The sequence below is a fragment of the Pan paniscus genome, chromosome 5, assembly GCF_029289425.2.
Source record: "Pan paniscus chromosome 5, NHGRI_mPanPan1-v2.0_pri, whole genome shotgun sequence".
Taxonomy (NCBI): Eukaryota; Metazoa; Chordata; class Mammalia; order Primates; family Hominidae; genus Pan; species Pan paniscus.
The window spans coordinates 13265676-13291818 of record NC_073254.2 but is presented as its reverse complement, the minus strand read 5'-3'; positions in this window follow the sequence as shown (position 1 = coordinate 13291818).

The window sequence follows — 26143 nt, the reverse complement described above, 5'->3', positions numbered from 1 at the left end:
ACAGATGGCGGTGCAGATATTTCCATCTTTCTACAAATGGCAGTGTAGTTATTTCCATGTTTATAGAGATGGCGGTGTATATATTTCCATGTTTATATAGATGGCAATGTAGATGTTTTCTTGTTTATGTGGATGGCATTGCAGATATCTCCATGTTTAAAGAGATGGCGGTGTATATATTTCCATGTTGATGGAGATAGCGGTGTAGATATTTCCATGTTTATAGAGATAGCGGTGTAGTTATTTCCATGTTTATACAGATCACGGTGTAGATATTTCCTTGTTTATACAAATAGCGGTGTAGTTATTTCCATGTTTATACACATAGCGGTGTAGATATTTCCTTGTTTATACAAATACCGGTGTAGATATTTACATGTTTATACAGATCATGGTGTAGATATTTCCATGTTTATAGAGATCGCGGTGTTGATATTACCATGTTTATAGGGATAGCGGTGCAAATATTTCCACATTTATACAGATAGCGGTGTAGTTATTAGCATGTTCATACAGATAGCGGTGTAGATAATTCCATGTATAAACTGATGTCTGTGTATATCTCTCCTTGTTTAAACAGATGGCGGTGTAGATATTTCCTTGTTTATAGAAATAGCGGTGTAGATATTTCCATGTTTATAGAGATAGCGGTGTAGATATTTCCACGCTTATACAGATGGCGGTGTAGATATTTCCATCTTTCTACAAAAGGCTGTGTAGATATTTCCAGGTTTATACAGATGACTGTGTAGTTATTTCCATGTTAATACTGACGGCGGTGTAGATATTTCCATGTTTATAAAGATAGCGGTGTAGATATTTCCATGTTTATAGAGATAGCGGTTTAAATATTTCCGTCTTTATACAAATAGCGGTGTAGATTTTTCCATGTTTACACAAATACCGTTCCGGATATTTCCCTGTTTCTACAGATAGCGATGTGGATATTTCCATGTTTGTACAGATAGCAGTGTAGATATTTCCATGTTTATTGAGATGGCTGTGTAGATATTTCCATGTGTATACAGATTGCAGTGTAGATATTTCCATGTTTATACATATAGCGGTGTAGATATTTCCATCTTTACAGATATAGCGGTAAAGATATTTCCATCTTTGCACAGACTGCCTTGTAGACATTGCAAACTTCACACAGATAGCGGTGTAGATATTTCCAAGTTTACACAGATAGCTGTGTCGATATTTCCATGTTTACAGAGATATCATTGTAGATATTTCCATGTCTATACAGATAGCGGTGTAGTTATTTACATGTTGATACAGATAGCGGTGTAGATATTTTCAGGGTTATACAGATAGTGGTGTAGATATTTCCACGTTTTACAGTTAGCTGTGTAGATATTTCCCTGTTTACACAGATAGCGTTGTAAATATTTCCATGTTTACCCACATAGCGTTGTAGATATTTCCATGCTTACACAGATTGCGGTGTAGATATTTCCAAGTTTACACAGATAGCTGTGTAGATATTTCCATGTTTACATAGATAGCGTTGTAGATATTTCATTGTTTATAGAGATAGCGGTGTAGGTATTTCCATGTTTTTAAAGATACCGGTGTAGTTATTTCCGTGTTTATAAAGATAGCAGTGGAGATAATTCCATGTTTATACAGATAGCTTTGTAGATATTTCCATGTTTATACAGATGGCGGTGTAGATATTTCCATGTTTATAGAGATGGCGGTGTAGATATTTCCATGTTCATAGAGATAGCGGTGATGATATATCCATGTTCATAGACATAGCAGTGAGGATATTTCCAAGTTTATACAGATAGCTGTGTAGATATTTCCATTTTTATAGAGATAGCGGTTTTGATATTTCATATTTACACAGATGGCGGTGTAGATATTTCCATGTTTACACAGATTGCGGTGTAGATATTTCGATGTTTATACAGATAGCGGTGTAGATATTTCCACGTTTATACAGATGGCGGTGCAGATATTTCCATCTTTCTACAAATGGCAGTGTAGTTATTTCCATGTTTATAGAGATGGCGGTGTATATATTTCCATGTTTATATAGATGGCAATGTAGATGTTTTCTTGTTTATGTGGATGGCATTGCAGATATCTCCATGTTTAAAGAGATGGCGGTGTATATATTTCCATGTTGATGGAGATAGCGGTGTAGATATTTCCATGTTTATAGAGATAGCGGTGTAGTTATTTCCATGTTTATACAGATCACGGTGTAGATATTTCCTTGTTTATACAAATAGCGGTGTAGTTATTTCCATGTTTATACAGATAGCGGTGTAGATATTTCCTTGTTTATACAAATACCGGTGTAGATATTTACATGTTTATACAGATCATGGTGTAGATATTTCCTTGTTTATACAAATAGCGGTGTAGATATTTCCATGTTTATACAGATGACTTTGTAGGTATTTCCATGTTTTTACAGATGGCGGTGTAGATATTTCCATGTTTATAGAGATAGCTGTGTAGATGTTTCCATGATTATAGAGATAGCTGTGTAGATGTTTCCATGATTATAGAGATAGCGCTGTAGATATTTCCATGTTTATACCGATGGCGGTGTAGATATTTCCATGTTTATACACATGGCGGTGTAGATATTTCCACGCTTATACAGATGGCGTTGTAGATATTTCCATGTTTATATAGATGGCAGTGTAGATATTTTCTTGTTTATGTAGATGGCCTTGTAGATACCTCCATGTTTAAAAAGATGGCAGTGTGTATATTTCCATGTTGATGGAGGTAGCGGTGTAGATATTTCCATGTTTATACAGATGGCGGCAGAGATATTTCTATGGATATGTAGATGGCGGTGTAGATATTTCCATGTTTATACAGATGGCGTTGTAGATATTTCCATGTTTCTACAAATGACAGTGTAGATATTTCCTTGTTTAAACAGATGGCGGTGTAGATATTTCCTTGTTTATAGAAATAGCGGTGTAGATATTTCCCTGTTTATACAGATAGCGGTGTAGATATTTCCATGTATATACAGATGGCTGTGTAGATATTTCCATGTATATACACATGGCTGTGTAGATATTTCCATGTTTATACAGATGGCTGTTTAGATATTTACATGTTTATACAGATGACTTTGTAGGTATTTCCATGTTTATACAGATGGCGGTGTAGATATTTCCATGTTTGTAGAGATAGCTGTGTGGATATTTCCATGTTTACACAGATAGCGGTTTAGATATTTCCATGTTTATACAGATCGAGGTGTAGATATTTCCATGTTTATACAGATCGCGGTGTAGATATTTCCATGTTTATACAGATAGCGGTGTAGATATTTCCACGCTTATACAGATGGCGGTGTAGATATTTCCATCTTTCTACAAATGGCAGTGTAGATATTTCCATGTTTATAGAGATGGCGGTGTAGATATTTCCATGTTTATATAGATGGCAGTGTAGATATTTTCTTGTTTATGTAGACGGCGTTGTAGATACCTCCATGTTTAAGAAGATGGCGGTGTGTATATTTCCATGTTGATGGAGATAGCGGTGTAGATATTTCCATGTTTATACAGATGGCGGCAGAGATATTTCCATGGATATGTAGATGGCGGTGTAGATATTTCCATGTTTATACAGATAGCGGTGTAGTTATTTCCATGTTTATATAGATAGCGGTGTAGATATTTCCATGTATATATACATGGCTGTGTAGATATTTCCATGTTTATACAGATGGCGGTGTAAATATTTCCCTGTTTGTACAGACAACTTTGTAAGTATTTCCATGTTTATACAGACGGCGGTGTAGATATTTCGATGTTTATAGAGATAGCAGTGGAGATGTTTCCATGTTTATACAGATAGCGGTGTAGATATTTCCATGTTTATACTGATCGCGCTGTAGATATTTCCATGTTTATAGAGTTGGCGGTGTTGATATTTTCATGTTCATAGACATAGCGGTGTTGATTTTTCCATGTTTATAGAGAAAGCTGAGTGGATATTTCCATGTTTATACAGATAGGGGTGTAGATATTTCCATGTTTATACAGATAGCGGTGTAGATATTTCCATGTTTATACTGATCGCGCTGTAGATATTTCCATGTTTATAGAGTTGGCGGTGTAGATATTATCATGTTCATAGAGATAGCGGTGTTGATTTTTCCATGTTTATAGAGATAGCTGTGTGGATATTTCCATGTTTATACAGAAAGGGGTGTAGATATTTCCATGTTTATAGAGATGGCGGTGTAGATATTTCCATGTTTATACAGATCACGGTGTAGATATTTCCATGTTTATACAGATCGCGGTGTAGATATTTCCATGTTTATACAAATCATGGTGTAGATATTTCCATGTTTATACAGATCGCGGTGTTGATATTACCATGTTTATAGGGATAGCGGTGCAAATATTTCCACATTTATACAGATAGCGGTGTAGTTATTAGCATGTTTATACAGATAGCGGTGTAGATAATTCCATGTATAAACTGATGTCTGTGGATATATTTCCTTGTTTAAACAGATGGCGGTGTAGATATTTCCTTGTTTATAGAAATAGCGGTGTAGATATTTCCATGTTTATACAGATAGCGGTGTAGATATTTCCATGTATATACAGATGGCTTTGTAGATATTTCCATGTGTATACACATGGCTGTGTAGATATTTCCATGTTTATACAGATGGCTGTTTAGATATTTACATGTTTATACAGATGACTTTGTAGGTATTTCCATGTTTATACAGATGGCGGTGAAGATATTTCCATGTTTATACAGATGGCTGTTTAGATATTTACATGTTTATACAGATGACTTTGTAGGTATTTCCATGTTTATACAGATGGCGGTGTAGATATTTCCATGTTTGTAGGGATAGCTGCGTGGATATTTCCATGTTTACACAGATAGCGGTTTAGATATTTCCATGTTTATACAGATCGCGGTGTAGATATTTCCATGTTTATACAGATCGCGGTGTAGATATTTCCATGTTTATACTGATAGCGGTGTAGATATTTCCACGCTTATACAGATGGCGGTGTAGATATTTCCATCTTTCTACAAATGGCAGTGTAGATATTTCCATGTTTATAGAGATGGCGGTGTAGATATTTCCATGTTTATATAGATGGCAGTGTAGATATTTTCTTGTTTATGTAGATGGCGTTGTAGATACCTCCATGTTTAAGAAGATGGCGGTGTGTATATTTCCATGTTGATGGAGATAGCGGTGTAGATATTTCCATGTTTATACAGATAGCGGTGCAGATATTTCCATGTTTGTACAGATGGCGGTGTTGATATTTCCATCTATACACAGAAAACCGTGTAGATATTTCCATGTTTATACAGTTGGCGGCAGAGATATTTCTATGGATATGTAGATGGCGGTTTAGATATTTCCATGTTTATACAGATAGCGGTGTAGTTATTTCCATGTTTATATAGATAGCGGTGTAGTTATTTCCATGTATATATACATGGCTGTGTAGATATTTCCATGTTTATACAGATGGCGGTGTAAATATTTCCGTGTTTGTACAGATAACTTTGTAAGTATTTCCACGTTTATACAGATGGCGGTGTAGATATTTCGATGTTTATAGAGATAGCAGTGGAGATGTTTCCATGTTTATACAGATAGCGGTGTAGAGATTTCCATGTTTATACTGATCGCGCTGTAGATATTTCCATGTTTATAGAGTTGGCGGTGTTGATATTTTCATGTTCATAGACATAGCGGTGTTGATTTTTCCATGTTTATAGAGAAAGCTGAGTGGATATTTCCATGTTTGTACAGATAGGGTTGTACATATTTCCATGTTTATAGAGATGGCGGTGTAGATATTTCCATGTTTATACAGATCACGGTGTAGATATTTCCATGTTTATACAGATCGCAGTGTAGATATTTCCATGTTTATACAAATCATGGTGTAGATATTTCCATGTTAATACAGATCGCAGTGTTGATATTACCATGTTTGTAGGGATAGCGGTGCAAATATTTCCACCTTTATACAGATAGCGGTGTAGTTATTAGCATGTTTATACAGATAGCGGTGTAGATAATTCCATGTATAAACAGATGTCTGTGTATATATTTCCATGTTTAAACAGATGGTGGTGTAGATATTTCCTTGTTTATAGAAATAGCGGTGTAGATATTTCCATGTTTATACAGATAGCGGTGTAGATATTTCCTTGTTTATAGAAATAGCGGTGTAGATATTTCCATGTTTATACAGATAGCGGTGTAGATATTTCCATGTATAGACAGATGGCTGTGTAGATATTTCCATGTATATACAGATGGCTGTGTAGATATTTCCATGTTTATACAGATGGCTGTTTAGATATTTACATGTTTATACAGATGACTTTGTAGGTATTTCCATGTTTATACAGATGGCGGTGTAGATATTTCCATGTTTATACAGATAGCGGTGTAGATATTTCCTTGTTTATAGAAATAGCGGTGTAGATATTTCCATGTTTATACAGATAGCGGTGTAGATATTTCCATGTATAGACAGATGGCTGTGTAGATATTTCCATGTATATACAGATGGCTGTGTAGATATTTCCATGTTTATACAGATGGCTGTTTAGATATTTACATGTTTATACAGATGACTTTGTAGGTATTTCCATGTTTATACAGATGGCGGTGTAGATATTTCCATGTTTGTAGAGATAGCTGTGTGGATATTTCCATGTTTACACAGATAGCGGTTTAGATATTTCCATGTTTATACAGATCGCGGTGTAGATATTTCCATGTTTATACAGATCGCAGTGTAGATATTTCCATGTTTATACAGATAGAGGTGTAGATATTTCCACGCTTATAGAGATGGCGGTGTAGATATTTCCATCTTTCTACAAATGGCAGTGTAGATATTTCCATGTTTATAGAGATGGCGGTGTAGGTATTTCCATGTTTATACAGATGGCTGTGTAGATATTTCCATGTTTATACAGATGACTTTGTAGGTATTTCCATGTTTATACAGATGGCGGTGTAGGTATTTCCATGTTTATAGAGATAGCTGTGTAGATATTTCCATGTTTATACAGATAGCGGTGTAGATATTTCCATGTTTATACTGATCGCGGTGTAGATATTTCCATGTTTATACAGACAGCAGTGGAGATATTTCCATGTTTATAGACATAGCGATGTACATATTTCCATGTTTATAGAGACAGCAGTGTTGGTATTTCCATGTTTATACAGATAGCGGAGCAGATATTTCCATGTTTATACAGATGCCTATGCAGATGTTTCCATATTTATACAGAGGACTGTGTAGATATTTCCATGTTTATACAGATGGCAGTGTAGATATTTCCATGTTCCTACCCATGACTGTGTAGGTATTTCCATGTTTACACAGATGGCTTTGTAGATATTTCCATGTTTATACAGACCGTGGTGTAGATATTTCCATGTTTACACAGATAGCGGTGCAGATATTTCCATGTTTGTACAGATGGCGTTGTTGACATTTCCATCTATACACTGATGACCGTGTAGATATTTCCATTTTTATACAGATGGCGGCACAGATATTTCTATGGATATGTAGATGGCGGTGTAGATATTTCCATGTTTATACAGATAGCGGTGTAGTTATTTCCATGTTTATATAGATAGCGGTGTAGATATTTCCATGTATATACACATGGCTGTGTAGATATTTCCATGTTTATACAGACAGCGGTGTAGATATTTCCATGTTTATACAGATGGCGGTGTAGATATTTCCATGTTTATAGATTTTGCGGTGTAGATATTTCCATGTTTATAGAGATATCGGTGTAGATATATCCATGTTCATAGAGATAGCAGTGAGGATATTTCCATGTTTATATAGATTGCGGTGTAGACATTTCCATGTTTATACAGATAGCGTTGTAGATATTTCCACGTTTATACAGATGGCGGTGTAGATATCTCCATATTTCTACAAATGGCAGTGTAGATATTTCCATGTTTATATAGAAGGCAGTGTAGATATTTTCTTGTTTATGTAGATAGCGTTGTAGATACCTCCATTTTTTAAGAGATGGCGGTTTGTATATTTCCTTGTTGATGGAGATAGCGGTGTAGATATTCCCATATTTAAAGAGATAGCGGTGTAATTTCCATGTTTATAGAGATAGCGGTGTAGGTATTTCCTTGTTTCTACAGATGACTGTGCAGATATTTCCATGTTTGTACAGATGGCAGTGTAGATATTTCCATGTTTATAGAGATAGCGGTGTAGATATTTTCATGTTTATACAGATTGAGTTGGAGATTAATCCATGTTTATACAGATAGCAATGGAGATATTTCCACGTTAATACACATAGCGGTGTAGATATTTCGATGTTTATACAGATAGCGGGGAAGATATTTCCATGTTTATACAGATGGCTGTGCCGATATTTCCACGTTTATACAGAGTTCTCTGTAGATATTTCCATGTTTATATAGATGACTGTGTAGATACTTCCAGGTTTATACAGTTGACTGTGTAGATATTTCCATGTCAATACAGACGGCGGTGTAGATATTTCCATATTTATAGAGATAACGGTGTAGATATTTCAATGTTTATAGAGATAGCGTTTTAAATATTTCCATCTTTATACAGAGAGTGGTGTAGATATTTCCATGTTTATACAGATGGCGGTGTAGATACAGCCATGTTTCTGAGTATGGCAGTGTAGATATCTTCATGTTTACATAGATGGCGGTGTAGATATTTCCATGTTTACAGAGATTGCGGTGTAGATATTTCCATGTTTATAGTGCAAGTAGAGTAGGTATTTCCATGTTTATAGAGATAGCAGTGTAGACATTTCCATATTTATACAGATAGCGTTATAGGTATTTCCATGTTAATACAGATGGCGGTGTAGATATTTCCATGTTTCTAAAGATGGCGGTGTAGATATTTCCTTGTTTATACAGATAGCGGTGTATATATTTCCATGTATATACAGATAGCGGTGTAGATATTTCCATGTTTTCACAGATAGCGGTGGAGATATTTCCCTGTTTATACAGATAGCGATGTAGATATTTCCACGTTTATACAGATAGCGGTGTAGTTATTTCCATGTTTATAGAGATAGCGGTGTAGATATTTCCATGTTTATACAGATGGCTGTGTATATATTTCCATGCTTATACAAATGGCTGTGTAGATATTTCCATGTTTATACAGATGACTTTGAAGGTATTTCCATGTTTATACAGATGGCGGTGTAGATATTTCCATGTTTATAGAGATAGCTGTGTAGATATTTCCATGTTTACACAGATAGCGGTCTAGATATTTCCATGTTTATACAGATCGCATTGTAGATATTTCCATGTTTATACAGATTGCAGTGTAGATATTTCCATGTTTATACAAATGGCGGTGTAGATATTTCCATGTTTACAGAGATAGCGGTGTAGCTATATCCATGTTCATAGAGATAGCAGTGAGTATATTTCCAAGTTTATACAGATAGCAGTGTAGATATTTCCAGTTTTATAGAGATAGCGGTTTAGATATTTCATATTTATACAGATAGCGGTTCAGATATTTTTATCTTTATACAGATGGCATTGTAGATATTTCGTTATTCACACAGATGGCGGTGTAGATGTTTCCATGTTTATACAGATGGCGGAGTAGTTAGTTCCATGCTTATGGAGATGGCAGTGTAAATATTTTCATGTTTATAGAGATGGCAGTGTAGATATTTCCATGTTTATAGAGATAGCAGTGTAGATCTTTACATGTTTATACAGATGGCTGTGCAGTTATTTCCATGTGTATACAGATGGCATTGTAGATATTTCCATGTTTATACAGATGACTGTATAGGTATTTCCTTGTTTTTACATATGGCAGTGCATATATTTCCATGTTTATACAGACAGTGGTGTAGATATTTCCATGTTTGTACAGATGGCGGTGCTGATATTTCCATCTATACACAGATGGCCGTGTAGATATTTCCATGTTTAAACAGATGGCGGCGTAGGTATTTCCATGGGCATGCAGATGGCGGTGTAGATATTTCCATGTTTATGCAGTTAGCGGTGTAGATATTTCCATGTTTACACAGATGGTGGTGTAGATATTTCCACGTGTATACAGATGGTATTGTAGGTATTTCCATGTTTATACAGATGGTGGTGTAGATATTTCCATGTTTATTCAGATGACTGTGTAGATATTTCCATGTTTTTACAGATGGCAGTGTAGATATATCAATGTTTATAGAGATGGCGCTGTAGATATTTCCATGTTTACACAGATAACGGTGTAGATATTTCCATGTTTATACAGACAGCAGTGGAGATATTTCCATGTGTATACACATAGCGGTGTACATATTTCCATGTTTATAGATACAGAGATGTAGGTATTTTCATGTTTATACAGATAGCGGTGCAGATATTTCCATGTTTATACAGATGCCTATGCAGATATTTCCACATTTATACAGAGGGCTGTGTAAATATTTCTATGTTTATACAGATGGCAGTGTAGATATTTGAATGTTCCTACACATGACTGTGTAGGTATTTCCATGTTTATACAGATGTCTTTGTAGATATTTCCATTTTTATAGAGATAGCGGTGTAGATATTTCCATGTTTATACAGATGGCTGTGCCGATATTTCCATGTTTATACAGAGTTCTCTGTAGATATTTCCATGTTTATATAGATGACAGTGTAGATATTTCCAGGTTTATACAGATGGCTGTGTTGATATTTCCACGTTAATACAGATGGCGGTGTAGATATTTCCATGTTTATAGAGATAGCGGTGTAGATATTTCCATGTTTATTGAGATAGCGGTGTAAATATTTCCATATTTATACAGATAGTGGTTTAGATATTCCCATGTTTTTACAGATAGCGGTGTAGATATTTCCATCTTTATTCAGAGAGTGCTGTACATATTTCCATGTTTATACAGATCACTGTGTAGGTATTTCCATGTTTATAAAGATAACGTAGATATTTCCATCTTTATACAAACGGTGGTGTAGATATTTCCATGTTCCTACAAATGACTGTGTAATTATTTCCATGTTTATACAGATGGCGGTGTAGATGTTTCCATATTTATAGAGACAGCTGTGTAGATATTTCCAGGTTTTTTCAGATAGCAGTGTAAATATTTCCATGTTTATACAGATCGTGGTGTAGATATTTCCATGTTTATACAGATACCGGAGTAGATATTTCCATGTTTATACAGATAACTTTGTAAGTATTTCCATGTTTATACAGATGGCGGTGTAGATATTTCGACGTTTATAGAGATAGCAGTGGAGATATGTCCATGTTTATTCAGATAGCTGTGTAGATATTTCCATGTTTATACTGATTGTGCTGTAGATATTTCCATGTTTATAGAGATGGCGGTGTAGATATTTCCATGTTCATAGAGATAGCGGTGTTGATTTTTCCAAGTTTATAGAGATAGCGGAGTGGATATTTCCATGTTTATATAGATGGCGTTGTAGTTATTTTCATGTTTATACCGATAGCGGTGTTGGTATTTCCACGTTTTACAGACTGCGATGTAGATATTTCCATGTTTATACAGCTTGCGTTGCAGATATTTATATCTTTATACAGATGACATTGTAGATATTTCCTTATTCACACAGATGGCGGTGTAGGTGTTTCCATGTTTATACAGATGGCGAAGTAGTTAGTTCCATGTTTATGGAGATGGCAGTGTAGATATTTTCTTGTTTATAGAGATGGCGGGGTAGATATTTCCATGTTTATAGAGATAGCAGTGTAGATATTTACATGTTTATACAGATGGCTGTGTAGGTATTTCCATCTTTATACAGATGGCTTTGTAGGTATTTCCATGTTTATAGAGATAGCGGTGTAGATATTTCCATGTTTATTGAGATAGCGGTGTAAATATTTCCATATTTATACAGATAGTGGTTTAGATATTCCCATGTTTTTACAGATAGCGGTGTAGATATTTCCATCTTTATTCAGAGAGTGCTGTACATATTTCCATGTTTATACAGATCACTGTGTAGGTATTTCCATGTTTATACACATACCGTAGATATTTCCATCTTTATACAAACGGTGGTGTAGATATTTCCATGTTCCTACAAATGACTGTGTAATTATTTCCATGTTTATACAGATGGCGGTGTAGATGTTTCCATATTTATAGAGACAGCTGTGTAGATATTTCCAGGTTTATTCAGATACCAGTGTAAATATTTCCATGTTTATACAGATCGTGGTGTAGATATTTCCATGTTTATACAGATACCGGTGTAGATATTTCCATGTTTATACAGATAACTTTGTAAGTATTTCCATGTTTATACAGATGGCGGTGTAGATATTTCGACGTTTATAGAGATAGCAGTGGAGATATGTCCATGTTTATTCAGATAGCTGTGTAGATATTTCCATGTTTATACTGATTGTGGTGTAGATATTTCCATGTTTATAGAGATGGCGGTGTAGATATTTCCATGTTCATAGAGATAGCGGTGTTGATTTTTCCATGTTTATAGAGATAGCGGAGTGGATATTTCCATGTTTATATAGATGGTGTTGTAGTTATTTCCATGTTTATACCGATAGCGGTGTTGGTATTTCCACGTTTTACAGACTGCGATGTAGATATTTCCATGTTTATACAGCTTGCGGTGCAGATATTTATATCTTTATACAGATGACATTGTAGATATTTCCTTATTCACACAGATGGCGGTGTAGGTGTTTCCATGTTTATACAGATGGCGAAGTAGTTAGTTCCATGTTTATGGAGATGGCAGTGTAGATATTTTCTTGTTTATAGAGATGGCGGGGTAGATATTTCCATGTTTATAGAGATAGCAGTGTAGATATTTACATGTTTATACAGATGGCTGTGTAGGTATTTCCATCTTTTATACAGATGGCTTTGTAGATATTTCCATGTTTATAGAGATAGCGGTGTAGATATTTCCATGTTTATTGAGATAGCGGTGGAAATATTTCCATATTTATACATATAGCAGTTTAGATATTCCCATGTTTTTACAGATAGCGGTGTAGATATTTCCATCTTTATTCAGAGAGTGCTGTACATATTTCCATATTTATACAGATCACTGTATAGATATTTCCATGTTTATACAGATAACGTAGATATTTCCATCTTTATACAAACGGTGGTGTAGATATTTCCATGTTCCTACACATGACTGTGTAAATATTTCCATGTTTATACAGATGGCGGTGTAGATATTTCCATATATATAGAGACAGCTGTGTAGATATTTCCATGTTTATACAGATAGCGGTGCAGATATTTCCATGTTTATACAGATAGCGGTGTAGATATTTCCATGTTTATTCAGACCGCGGTGTAGATATTTCCATGATTATACTGATCGTGGTATAGATATTTCCATGTTTATAGAGATGGCGGTGTAGATATTTCCATGTTTATACAGATCACGGTGTAGATATTTGCTTGTTTATACAAATAGCGGTGTAGTTATTTCCATGTTTATACAGATAGCGGTGTAGATATTTCCATGTTTATAGAGATAGCTGTGTAGATATTACCATGTTTATACAGATCGCGGTGTAGATATTTCCATGTTTATACAGATCGCGGTGTAGACATTTCCATGTTTATACAGATAGCGGTGTAGATATTTCCATCTTTCAACAGATGGCATTGTAGATATTTCCATGTTTATACAGATGGCGGTGCAGATATTTCCATGTTTATATAGATGGTGGTGTAGATATTACCATGTTTATACAGATAGCGGTGTACATATTTCCATGTTTATACAGATCGTGGTGAAGTTATTTCCATGTTTATACAGATCGCGGTATAGATATTTCCATGTTTATACAGATCACGGTGTAGATATTTCCATGTTTATACAGATAGCAGTGTAGATATTTCCATGTTTATAGAGACAGCGGTGTAGGTATTTCCATGTTTATAGACATAGCGGTGTAGATATTTCCATGTATATATATATGGCGTTGTAGATATTTCCATGTTTATACCAATAGCGGTGTTGGTATTTCCACGTTTATACAGATATCGGTGTAGATATTTCCATCTTTTTGCAGATATCGGTGTAGATATTTCCATGTTTATACAGATTGCGGTGCAGATATTTCCATCTTTCTACAGATGGCATTGTACATATTTCTATGTTTATACAGATGGCGGTGTAGATATTTCCATGTTTATATAGATGGTGGTGTAGATATTACCATGTTTATACAGATAGCGGTGTAGATATTTCCATGTTTTTACAGATCGCGGTGTAGATATTTCCATGTTTATACAGATCGCGGTGTAGATATTTCCATGTTCCTACACATGACTGTGTAGTTATTTCCATGTTTATACAGATGGCGGTGTAGATATTTCCATATTTATAGAGATAGCAGTGTAGATATTTCCAGGTTTATACAGATAGTGGTGTAAATATTTACATGTTTATACAGATCGTGGTGTAGATATTTCCATGTTTATACAGATACCGGTGTAGATATTTCCATGTTTATACAGACTGCAGTTTAGGTATTTCTATGTTTATAGAGATAGCGGTGTAGATATTTCCATGTTTGTACAGATGGCGGTGTTGATATTTCCATCTGTACACAGATTGCCATGTAGATATTTCCATCTTTTTACAGATGGCATTGTAGATATTTCCATGGATATGCAGATGGTTGTGTGGATATTTCCATGTTTATGGAGATAGCGGTGTAGGTATTTCCATGTTTATAGACATAGCGGTGTAGATATTTCCATGTTTATATAAATGGCGTTGTAGATATTTCCATGTTTATACCGATAGCGGTGTAAATATTTCCATGTTTATACACATCGTGTTGTAGAAATTTACATGTTTAAACAGATGCCTTTGTAGGTATTTCTATGTTTATACAGATTGCGGTGTAGATATTTCCATGTTTATAGAGATGGCGGTGTAGTTATTTCTATGTTTATAGAGATGGCGGTGTAGATATTTCCATGTTTATACAGATGGCTGTGTAGATATTTCCATATGTATACAGATGGCATTGTAGATATTTCCATGTTTATGCAGATGACTGTATAGTTATTTCCATGTTTTTACAGATGGCCGTGCAGATATATCCATGTTTATAGAGATAGCGATGTAGATATTTCCATGTTTGCACAGATTGCACTGTAGATATTTCGATCTTTTCACAGATAGCGGTGTAGATATTTCCAAGTTTACACAGATACCTGTGTCGATATTTCCATGTTTACAGAGATATCATTGTAGATATTTCCATGTTTATACAGATGGCGGTGTATTTATTTCTATGTTTATAGAGATAGCAGTGTAAATATTTCCATGTTTATGGAAATGGTGGTGTATGTATTTTCATGTTTATAGAGATAGCGGTGTAGATATTTCCATGTTTCTACAGATGACTGTGTAGATATTTCCATGTTTGTACAGATGACAGTGTAGATATTTCCATGTTTATAGAGATAGCCGTGTAGATATTTTCATGGTTATTCAGATTGCGGTGGAGTTATGTCCATGTTTATACAGATAGAAATGGAGATATTTCCACGTTAATACACATAGCGGTGTAGATATTTCCATGTTTATTCAGATAGTGGTGTAGATATTTCCATGTTTATACAGATGGCTGTGGTGATATTTCCATGTTTATACAAAGTTCTCTGTAGATATTTCCATGTTTATATAGATGACAGTGTAGATATTTCCCGGTTTAAACAGATGACTGTGTAGATATTTCCATGTTAATACAGATGGCGGTGTAGATATTTCCATGTTTATAGAGATAGCGTTGCTGATATTTCCATGTTTATAGTGATAGCGGTTTAAATATTTCCATCTTTACAGATAGTGGTGTAGATATTACCAAGTTTACACAGATATCTGTGTCGATATTTCCATGTTTACAGAGATATCATTGTAGATATTTCCATGTTTTTACAGATAGCGGTGTAGTTATTTACACGTTGATACAGATAGCGGTGTAGATATTTTCAGGGTTATACAGATAGTGGTGTAGATATTTCCACGTTTTACAGATAGCTGTGTAGATATTTCCCTGTTTAGACAGATAGCGTTTTAAATATTTCCATGTTTACACAGATAGCGTTGTAGATATTTCCATGCTTTCACAGATTGCGGTGTAGATATTTCCTAGTTTACACAGATATCTGTGTAGATATTTCCATATTTACACGGATAGCGTTGTAGATATTTCATTGTTTACAGAGATAGCGGTGTAGGTATTTCCATGTTTTTAAAGACACCGGTGTAGGTGTTTCCGTGTTTATAAAGCTAGCGGTGGAAATATTTCCATGTTTATACAGATAGCGGTTTAAAAATTTCCATGTTTATACAGATAGCGGTGTATTTATTTCCATGTTTATACAGATAGCGGTGTAGGTATTTCCATGTTTATAGAGACTGCGGTGTAGATATTTCCATCTTTGCACAGATTGCTGTGTAGATATTTCCATGTTTATACAGATATCGGTGTAGTTATTTCCATGTTGATACAGATAGCGGTGTAGATATTTCCATGTTTATACAGGTAGCGGTGTAGAAATTCCCATGTTTATACAGATTGCTTTGTAGATATTTTCATCTTTCTACACATGTCAGTGTAGATATTTCCAAGTTTATACAGATGTCTGTGTAGATATTTCCATGTTTATGCAGATGGCGGTGTAGATATTTCCATGTTTATAGAGATGGCGGTGTAGTTATTTCTATGTTTATAGAGATAGCGGTGTAAATATTTCCATGTTTATAGAGATGGTGGTGTAAGTATTTTCATGTTTATAGAGATAGCGGTCTAGATATTTCCATGTTTATACAGATAGCGGTGTTGCTACTTCCATGTTTATACAGATAGCAGTGTAGATATTTCCATGTTTATACAGCTCGCGGTGTAGATATTTCCATGTTTATACAGATGAGAGTGGAGATAATTCCATGTTTATACAGATAGCGGTGTAGATATTTCCATGTCTATACCGATAGCGGTGTAGTTATTTCCATATTTATACAGACTGCGGTTTAGTTATTTCCATCTTTATACGGATCGCGGTGTAGATATATCCATGTTTATACAGGTAGCGGTGTAGATATTTCCGTGTTTACAGAGGTAGCGGTGTAGTTATTTCCATCTTTGCACAGATTGCCGTGTAGATATTTCCATGTTTACGCAGATAGCTGTGTAGATACTTCCAAGTTTACCAGATAGCTGTGTAGATACTTCCATATTTACACAGATAGCGTTGTAGATATTTCCATGTTTATACAGATAGCGGTGTAGATATTTCCATGTTTATACAGATAACGTTGTAGATATTTCCATGTTTATACAGATAGCGGAGGAGATATATCCCTCTTTATACAGTTAGCGATGTAGATATTTCCATGTTTCTACAGATAGCGGTGTAGATATTTCCATGTTTATAGAGATAGCAGTGTAGATATTTCCATGTTTATACAGATGGCTTTGAAGATATTTCCATGTGTGTACAGATGGCGGTGTAGATGTTTCCATGTTTATACAGATGGCGCTGTAGATATTTCCGTGTTTATACAGATGGCAGTGTAGATATTTCCATGTTCCTACTCATGACTGTGTAGGTATTTCCATATTTATACAGATGGCTTTGTAGATATTTCCATGTCTATAGAGATAGCGGTGCAGATATTTCCATGTTTATACAGATAGCGGTGTATATATTTCCATGTTTATACAGATCGCGGTGTAGATATTGCCTTGTTTATACAGATGGCGGTGTAGATATTGCCTTGTTTATACAGATCCCGGTGTAGATATTTCCATGTTTATACAGATATCGATGTAGATATTTCCATGTTTATACAGATAGAGGTGTATATATTTCTATGTTTATAGAGATAGCGGTGTAGGTAATTCCATGTTTATAGACATAGCGGTGTAGATAATTCCATGTTTATACATATGGCGTTGTAGATCTTTCCATGTTTATACCGATAGCGGTGTTGGTATATCCACGTTTATACAGATAGCGGTGTAGATATTTCCATCTTTTTACAGATATCGGTGTAGATATTTCCATGTTTACACAGATTGCGGTGTAGATATTTCCATCTTTCTACAGTTGGCATTGTAGATATTTCCATGTTTATACAGATAGCGGTGTAGATATTTCCATGTTTATACAGATAGCGGTGTAGATATTTCCATGTTCATACAGACTGCAGTGTAGGTATTTCTAAGTTTATACAGATAGTGGTGTAGATATTTCCATGTTTATACAGATGGCGGTGTTGATATTTACATCTGTACACAGACTGCCGTGTAGATATTTCCATCTTTATATAGATGGCGTTGTAGATATTTCCATGGATATGCTGATGGTGGTGTGGATATTTCCATGTTTATAGAGATAGCGCTGTAGCTATTTCCATGTTTATAGACATAGCGGTGTAGATATTTCCATGTTTATATAGATGGCATTGTAGATTTTCCATGTTTATAAAGGTAGCGGTGTTGGTATTTCCACGTTTATATAGATAGCGATCTAGATATTTCCATGTTTAGACACCTCGCGGTGCAGATACTTATATCTTTATACAGATGGCATTGTAGATATTTCCTAATTGACAGAGATGGCGGTGTAGATGTTTCCATGTTTATACAGATGAGAAGTAGTTAGTTCCATGTTTATGGAGATGGCAGTGTCGATATTTTCATGTTTAAAGAGATGGCGGTGTAGATATTTCCATGTTTATAGAGATAGCAGTGTAGATATTTACATGTTTATACAGATGGCTGTGTAGATATTTCCATGTGTATACAGATGGCATTGTAGATATTTTCATGTTTATACAGATGACTGTATAGGTATTTCCATGTTTTTACAGATGGCAGTGCAGATATTTCCATGTTTATAGAGATAGCGGTGTGGATGTTTTCATTTTTATACAGATTGCGGTGGAGATATGTCCATGTTTATACAGATAGCAATGGAGATATGTCCACGTTAATACACATAGCGGTGTAGATATTTCCATGTTTATACAGATAGCGGTGTAGATATTTCCTTGTTTATTCAGATCGCGGTGTAGATATTTCCATGTTTATACAGATCGCGGTGTAGATATTTCCATGTTTATACAGATAGCAGAGTAGATATTTCCATGTTTATAGAGACAGCGGTGTAGGTATTTCCATGTTTATAGACATAGCGGTGTAGATATTTCCATGTATATATATATGGCGTTGTAGATATTTCCATGTTTATACCAATAGCGGTGTTGGTATTTCCACGTTTATACAGGTATCGGTGTAGATATTTCCATCTTTTTGCAGATATCGGTGTAGATATTTCCATGTTTATACAGATTGCGGTGCAGATATTTCCATCTTTCTACAGATGGCATTGTACATATTTCTATGTTTATACAGATGGCGGTGTAGATATTTCCATGTTTATATAGATGGTGGTGTAGATATTACCATGTTTATACAGATAGCGGTGTAGATATTTCCATGTTTTTACAGATCGCGGTGTAGATATTTCCATGTTTATACAGATCGTGGTGTAGATATTTCCATGTTTATACAGATAGCGGTGTAGATATTTCCAAGTTTATAGAGATAGCGGTGTAGGTATTTCCATGTTTATAGACGTAGCGGTGTAGATATTTCCATGTTTATATATATGGCGTTGTAGATATTTCCATGTTTATACCGATAGCGGTGTTTGTATTTCCACGTTTTTACAGATAGCAGTGTAAATATTTCCATCTTTTTGCAGATATCTGTGTAGATATTTCCATGTTTACACAGTTTGCGGTGTAGATATTTCATCTTTCTACAGACGGCATTGTAGATATTTCCATGTTTATTCAGATGGCGGTGTAGATATTTCCATGTTTATATAGTTGGTGGTGTAGATATTACCATGTTTATAGAGATAGCGGTGTAGATATTTCCATGTTTATACAGATCGTGGTGAAGATATTTCCATGTTTATACAGATCGTGTTGTAGATATTTCCATCTTTATACAGATCGCGGTGTAGATATTTCCGTGTTTATACAGATAGCGGTGTAGATATTTCCATATTTATACAGACTGCAGTGTAGGTATTTCTATGTTTATACCGATAGCGGTGTAGATATTTCCATGTTTGTACAGATGGCGGTGTTGATATTTACATCTGTACACAGATTGCCGTGTAGATATTTCCAACTTTATACAGATGGCGTTGTAGATATTTCCATGGATATGCAGATGGCGGTGTGGATATTTCCATGTTTATAGAGATAGCGGTGTAGGTATTTCCACGTTTATAGACATAGCGGTGTAGATATTTCCATGTTTATATAGATGGCGTTGTAGATATTTCCATGTTTATACCGATAGCGTTGTTGGTATTTCCACGTTTATACAGATAGCGATCTAGATATTTCCATGTTTACACAGCTCACGGTGCAGATATTTATATCTTTTTACAGATGGCATTGTAGATATTTCCTTATTCACACAGATGGCGGTGTAGATGTTTCCATGTTTATACAGATGGCGGAGTATTTAGTTTCACGTTTATGGAGATGGCAGTGTAGATATTTCCATGTTTATAGAGATGGCGGTGTAGATATTTCCATGTTTATAGAGATATCAGTGTAGATATTTACTTGTTTATACAGATGGCTGTGTAGATATTTCCATGTGTATACAGATGGCATTGTAGTTATTTTCATGTTTATACAGATGACTGTATAGGTATTTCCATGTTTTTACAGATGGCATTGCAGATAGTTCCATGTTTATAGAGATAGCGGTGTAGATATTTTCATATTTATACAGATTGCGGTGGAGATATGTCCATGTTTATACAGATAGCAATGGAGATATTTCCATGTTAATACACATAGCGGTGTAGATATTTCCATGTTTATACAGATAGCGGTGTAGATATTTCCATGTTTATACAGATGGCTGTGCCGATATTTCCATGTTTATACAGAGTTCTCTGTAGATATTTCCATGTTTATACAGCTGACTGTATACGTATTTCCATGTTTTTACAGATGGCAGTGAAGATATTTCCATGTTTATAGAGATAGCGATGTAGATATTTCCATGTTTGCACAGATGTCGGTGTTGATATTTCCATCTATACACAGATGGCCGTGTAGATATTTCCATGTTTATACAGATGGCGGCGTAGGTATTTCCATGGACATGCAGATTGTGGTGTAGATATTTCCATGTTTATACAGATAGCGGTGTAGATATTTCCGTGTTTACACAGATGGTGGTGTAGATATTTCCGTGTTTATACACATGGCGGAGTAGATACTTCCATCTTTATGGAGATGGCAGTGTAGATATTTTCATGTTTATAGAGATGGCGGTGTAGGTATTTCCATATTTACAGAGATAGCGGTGTACATATTTCCATCTTTCTACAGATGGCAGTGTAGATATTTCCATGTTTATACAGATGGCAGTGTAGATATTTCCATATTTATACAGCTGTCTGTGTAGATATTTCCATGTGTATACAGATGGTATTGTAGGTATTTCCATGTATATACAGATGGTGGTGTAGATATTTCCATGTTTATTCAGATGACTGTGTAGATATTTCCATGTTTTTACAGATGGCAGTGTAGATATTTCAATGTTTATAGAGATGGCGCTGTAGATATTTCCATGTTTAAACAGATAACGGTGGAGATATTTCCATGTTTATACAGAAAGCAGTGGAGATATTTCCATGTTTATACACATAGCGGTGTACATATTTCCATGTTTATAGAGACAGCTGTGTAGGTATTTCCATGTTTATACAGATAGCGGTGCAGATATTTCCAGGTTTACACAGATGCCTATGGAGATATTTCCATATTTATAAAGAGGGCTTTGTAGATATTTCTATGTTTATACAAATGGCAGTGTACATATTTCCATGTTCCTACACATGACTGTGTAGGAATTTCCATCTTTATACAGATGGCTTTGTAGATATTTCCATGTCTATAGAGATAGCGGTGCAGAAATTCCATGTTTATACAGATCGTGGTGTAGATATTTCCATGTTTATACAGACCGCAATGTAGATATTTCCATGTTTATAGAGATAGCAGTGTAGATATTTCCATGTTTCTACTGATGGAGGTGTTGATGTTTCCATCTATACACAGATTGCCATGTAAGTATTTCCATGTGTATACAGATGGAATTGTAGATATTTCCATGTTTATTCAGATGGTGGTGTAGATATTTCCATGTTTCCACAGATGACTATATATGTATTTCCATGTTTATACAGATGGCGGTGTAGATATTTCCATGTTTATAGAGATAGCGGTGTAGATATATCGATGTTCACAGAGATAGCAGTGAGGATATTTCCATGTTTATACAGATAGCAGTGTAGATATTTCCATGTTTGTACAGATGGCGGTGTTGATATTTCCATCTATACACAGATGACCGTGTAGATATTTCCATATTTATACAGATTACGGTGTAGAAATTTCCATGTTTATACAGATAGCGGGGTAAATATTTCCATGTTTATACAGATCACGGTGTAGATATTTCCATGTTTATAGAGATAGCGGTGTAGATATTTCCATGTTTATATGGATAGCGGAGTAGATATTTCCATGTTTATAAAGACCGCGGTGTAGATATTTCCATGTTTATACAGATAGCGGTGCAGATATTTCCATGTTTGTACAGATGGCGGTGTTGATATTTCCATCTATACACAGATGACCATGTAGATATTTCCATGTTTATACAGATGGTGGCGCAGATATTTCTATGGATATGTAGATGGTGGTGTAGATATTTCCATGTATATTCAGATAGCGCTGTACTTATTTCCATGTTTATATACAGAGCGGTGTTGATATTTCCATGTATATACACAGGGCTGTGTAGATATTTCCATGTTTATACAGATGGCGGTGTAGATATTTCCATGTTTATACAGATAACTTTGTAAGTAATTCCATCTTTATGCAGATGGCGGTGTAGATATTTCGATGTTTATAGAGATAGCAGTGGAGATATTTCCATGTTTATACAGATATCGGTGTAGATTTTTCCATGTTTATATAGATATCGGTGTAGATAATTCCATGTATATACTCATGGCTGTGTAGATATTTCCATGTTTATACAGATGGCGGTGTAAATGCTTCCATGTTTATACAGATAACTTTGTAAGTATTTCCATGTTTATACAGATGGCGTTGTAGATATTTCGATGTTTATAGAGATAGCAGTGGAGATATTTCCATGTTTATACAGATAGCGGTGTAGATATTTCCATGTTTATACAGATAGCTGTGCAGATATTTCCATGTTTGTACAGATGGCGGTGTTGATATTTCCATCTATGCACAGATGAACGTGTAGATATTTCCATGATTATACAGACGGCGGTGCAGATATTTCCATGGATATGTAGATGTCGGTGTAGATATTTCCATGTTTATACAGATAGCGGTGTAGATATTTCCATGTTTATACAGTTGGAATTGAAGTTATTTCCATGTTTATTCAGATAGTGGTGTAGATATTTCCAAGTTTATACAGATGGCGGTGTAGATACATCCATGTCTCTGAAGATGGCGGTGTAGATATTTTCAAGTTTATAGAGATGGTGGTGTAGATATTTCCATGTTTATTGAGATAGCAGTGTACATATTTCCATATTTATACAGATAGTGGTGTAGATATTTCCATGCATTTACAGATAGCGGTGTAGATATTTCCATCTTTATTCAGAGAGTGCTGTACATATTTCCATGTTTATACAGATCACTATGTAGATGTTTCCATGTTTATTCAGATAACGTTGTAGATATTTCCATCTTTATACAAACGGTGGTGTAGATATTTCCATGTTCCTACACATGACTGTGTAGTTATTTCCATGTTTATACAGATGGCGGTGTAGATATTTCCATATTTATAGAGATAGAAGTGTAGATATTTCCAGGTTTATACAGATAGTGGTGTAAATATTTACATGTTTATACAGATCGTGGTGTAGATATTTCCATGTTTATACAGATACCGGTGTAGATATTTCCATGTTTATACAGACTGCAGTTTAGGTATTTCTATGTTTATACAGATAGCGGTGTAGATATTTCCATGTTTATACAGATAGCGGTGTAGATATTTCCACGTTTTTAAAGATAGCGGTGTAGATATTTCCATTTTTATACAGGTAGCGGTGTAGATATTTCCATGTTTACACAGATGGCGGTGTAGATATTTCCATGTTTATTGAGATAGCGGTGTAGACATTTCCATGTTTATACAGATAGTGGTGTAGATATTTCCATGTTTATAGAGATAGCGGTGTAGATATTTCCATATTTATACATATAGCGGTGTAGATATTTCCATGTTTATAGTGATAGCGGTGTAGGAATTTCCAAGTTTATAGTGATAGCGGTGTAGATATTTCCATGTTTATATGGATAGCGGTGTAGATATTTCCATGTGTATACGGATAGCAGTGCTGATATTTTCATGTTTATACAGATTACGGTGTAGGTATTTCCATGCTAATACAGATAGCGGTGTAGATATTTCCTTGTTTATACAGATGGCTGTGTAGATATTTCCATGTTTATAGAGATGGCAGTGTAGATATTTCCATGTTTATGCAGATGGTGGTGTTGATATTTCCGTGTTTACAGAGATAGCGGTGTACATATTTCCATTTTGCACAGATTGTGGTTGAGGTGTTTCCATCTTTACACAGATAGTGGTGTAGATATTTCCGAGTTTACAAAGATAGCTGTGTAGATATTTCCATGTTTACACAGATGGCGTTGTAGATATTTCCATGTTTACACAGATAGCGTTGTAGATATTTCCATGTTTATACAGATAGCGGTGTAGGTATTCCCATGTTTATACAGATAGCGGTGTAGATATTTCCATGTTTATAGAGATAGCAATGTAGATATTTCCATGTTTGTACAGATGGCGGTGTTGATATTACCATGTTTATAGTGATAGCGGTGCAAATATTTCCACATTTATAAAGATAGCGGTGTAGTTATTAGCATGTATATACAGATAGTGGTGTAGATATTTCCATGTATAAACAGATTTCTCTGTATATATTTCCATGTTTAAACAGCTGGCGGTGTAGATATTTCCTTGTTTATACAAATAGCGGTGTAGATATTTCCATGTTTATACAGATCACGGTGTAGATATTTCCTTGTTTATACAAATAGCGGTGTAGTTATTTCCATGTTTATACAGATAGCGGTGTAGATATTTCCATGTATATGCTGATGGCTGTGTAGATATTTCCTTGTTTATACAAATAGCGGTGTAGTTATTTCCATGTATATTCAGATGGCTGTGTAGATGTTTCCATGTTTATAGAGATAGCTGTGAAGATATTTCCATGTTTATACAGATAGCGGTGTAGATATTTCCATGTTTATACAGATCGCGTTGTAGATATTTCCATGTTTATGCAGATCGCGGTGTAGATATTTCCATGTTTTTACAGATATTGGTGTAGATATTTCCATGTTTACACAGATTGCGGTGTAGATATTTCCATCTTTCTACAGATGGCATTGTAGATATTTCCATGTTTATACCGATGGCGGTGTAGTTATTTCCATGTTTATACAGATGGTGGTGTAGATATTACCATGTTTATACTGATAGCGGTGTAGATATTTCCATGTTTATACAGATCGTGGTGAAGATATTTCCATGTTTATACAGATCGCAGTGTAAATATATCCATGTTTATACAGATAACGTTGTAGATATTTCCATCTTTATACAAACGGTTGTGTAGAAATTTCCCTGTTCCTACACATGACTGTGTAGTTATTTCCACGTTTATACAGATGGCGGTGTAGATATTTCCATATTTATAGAGATAGCAGTGTAGATATTTCCAGGTTTATACAGATAGCGATGTAAATATTTCCATGTTTATACAGATCGTGGTGTAGATATTTCCATGTTTATACAGATACTGGTGTAGGTATTTACATGTTTATACAGACTGCAGTGTAGGTATTTCT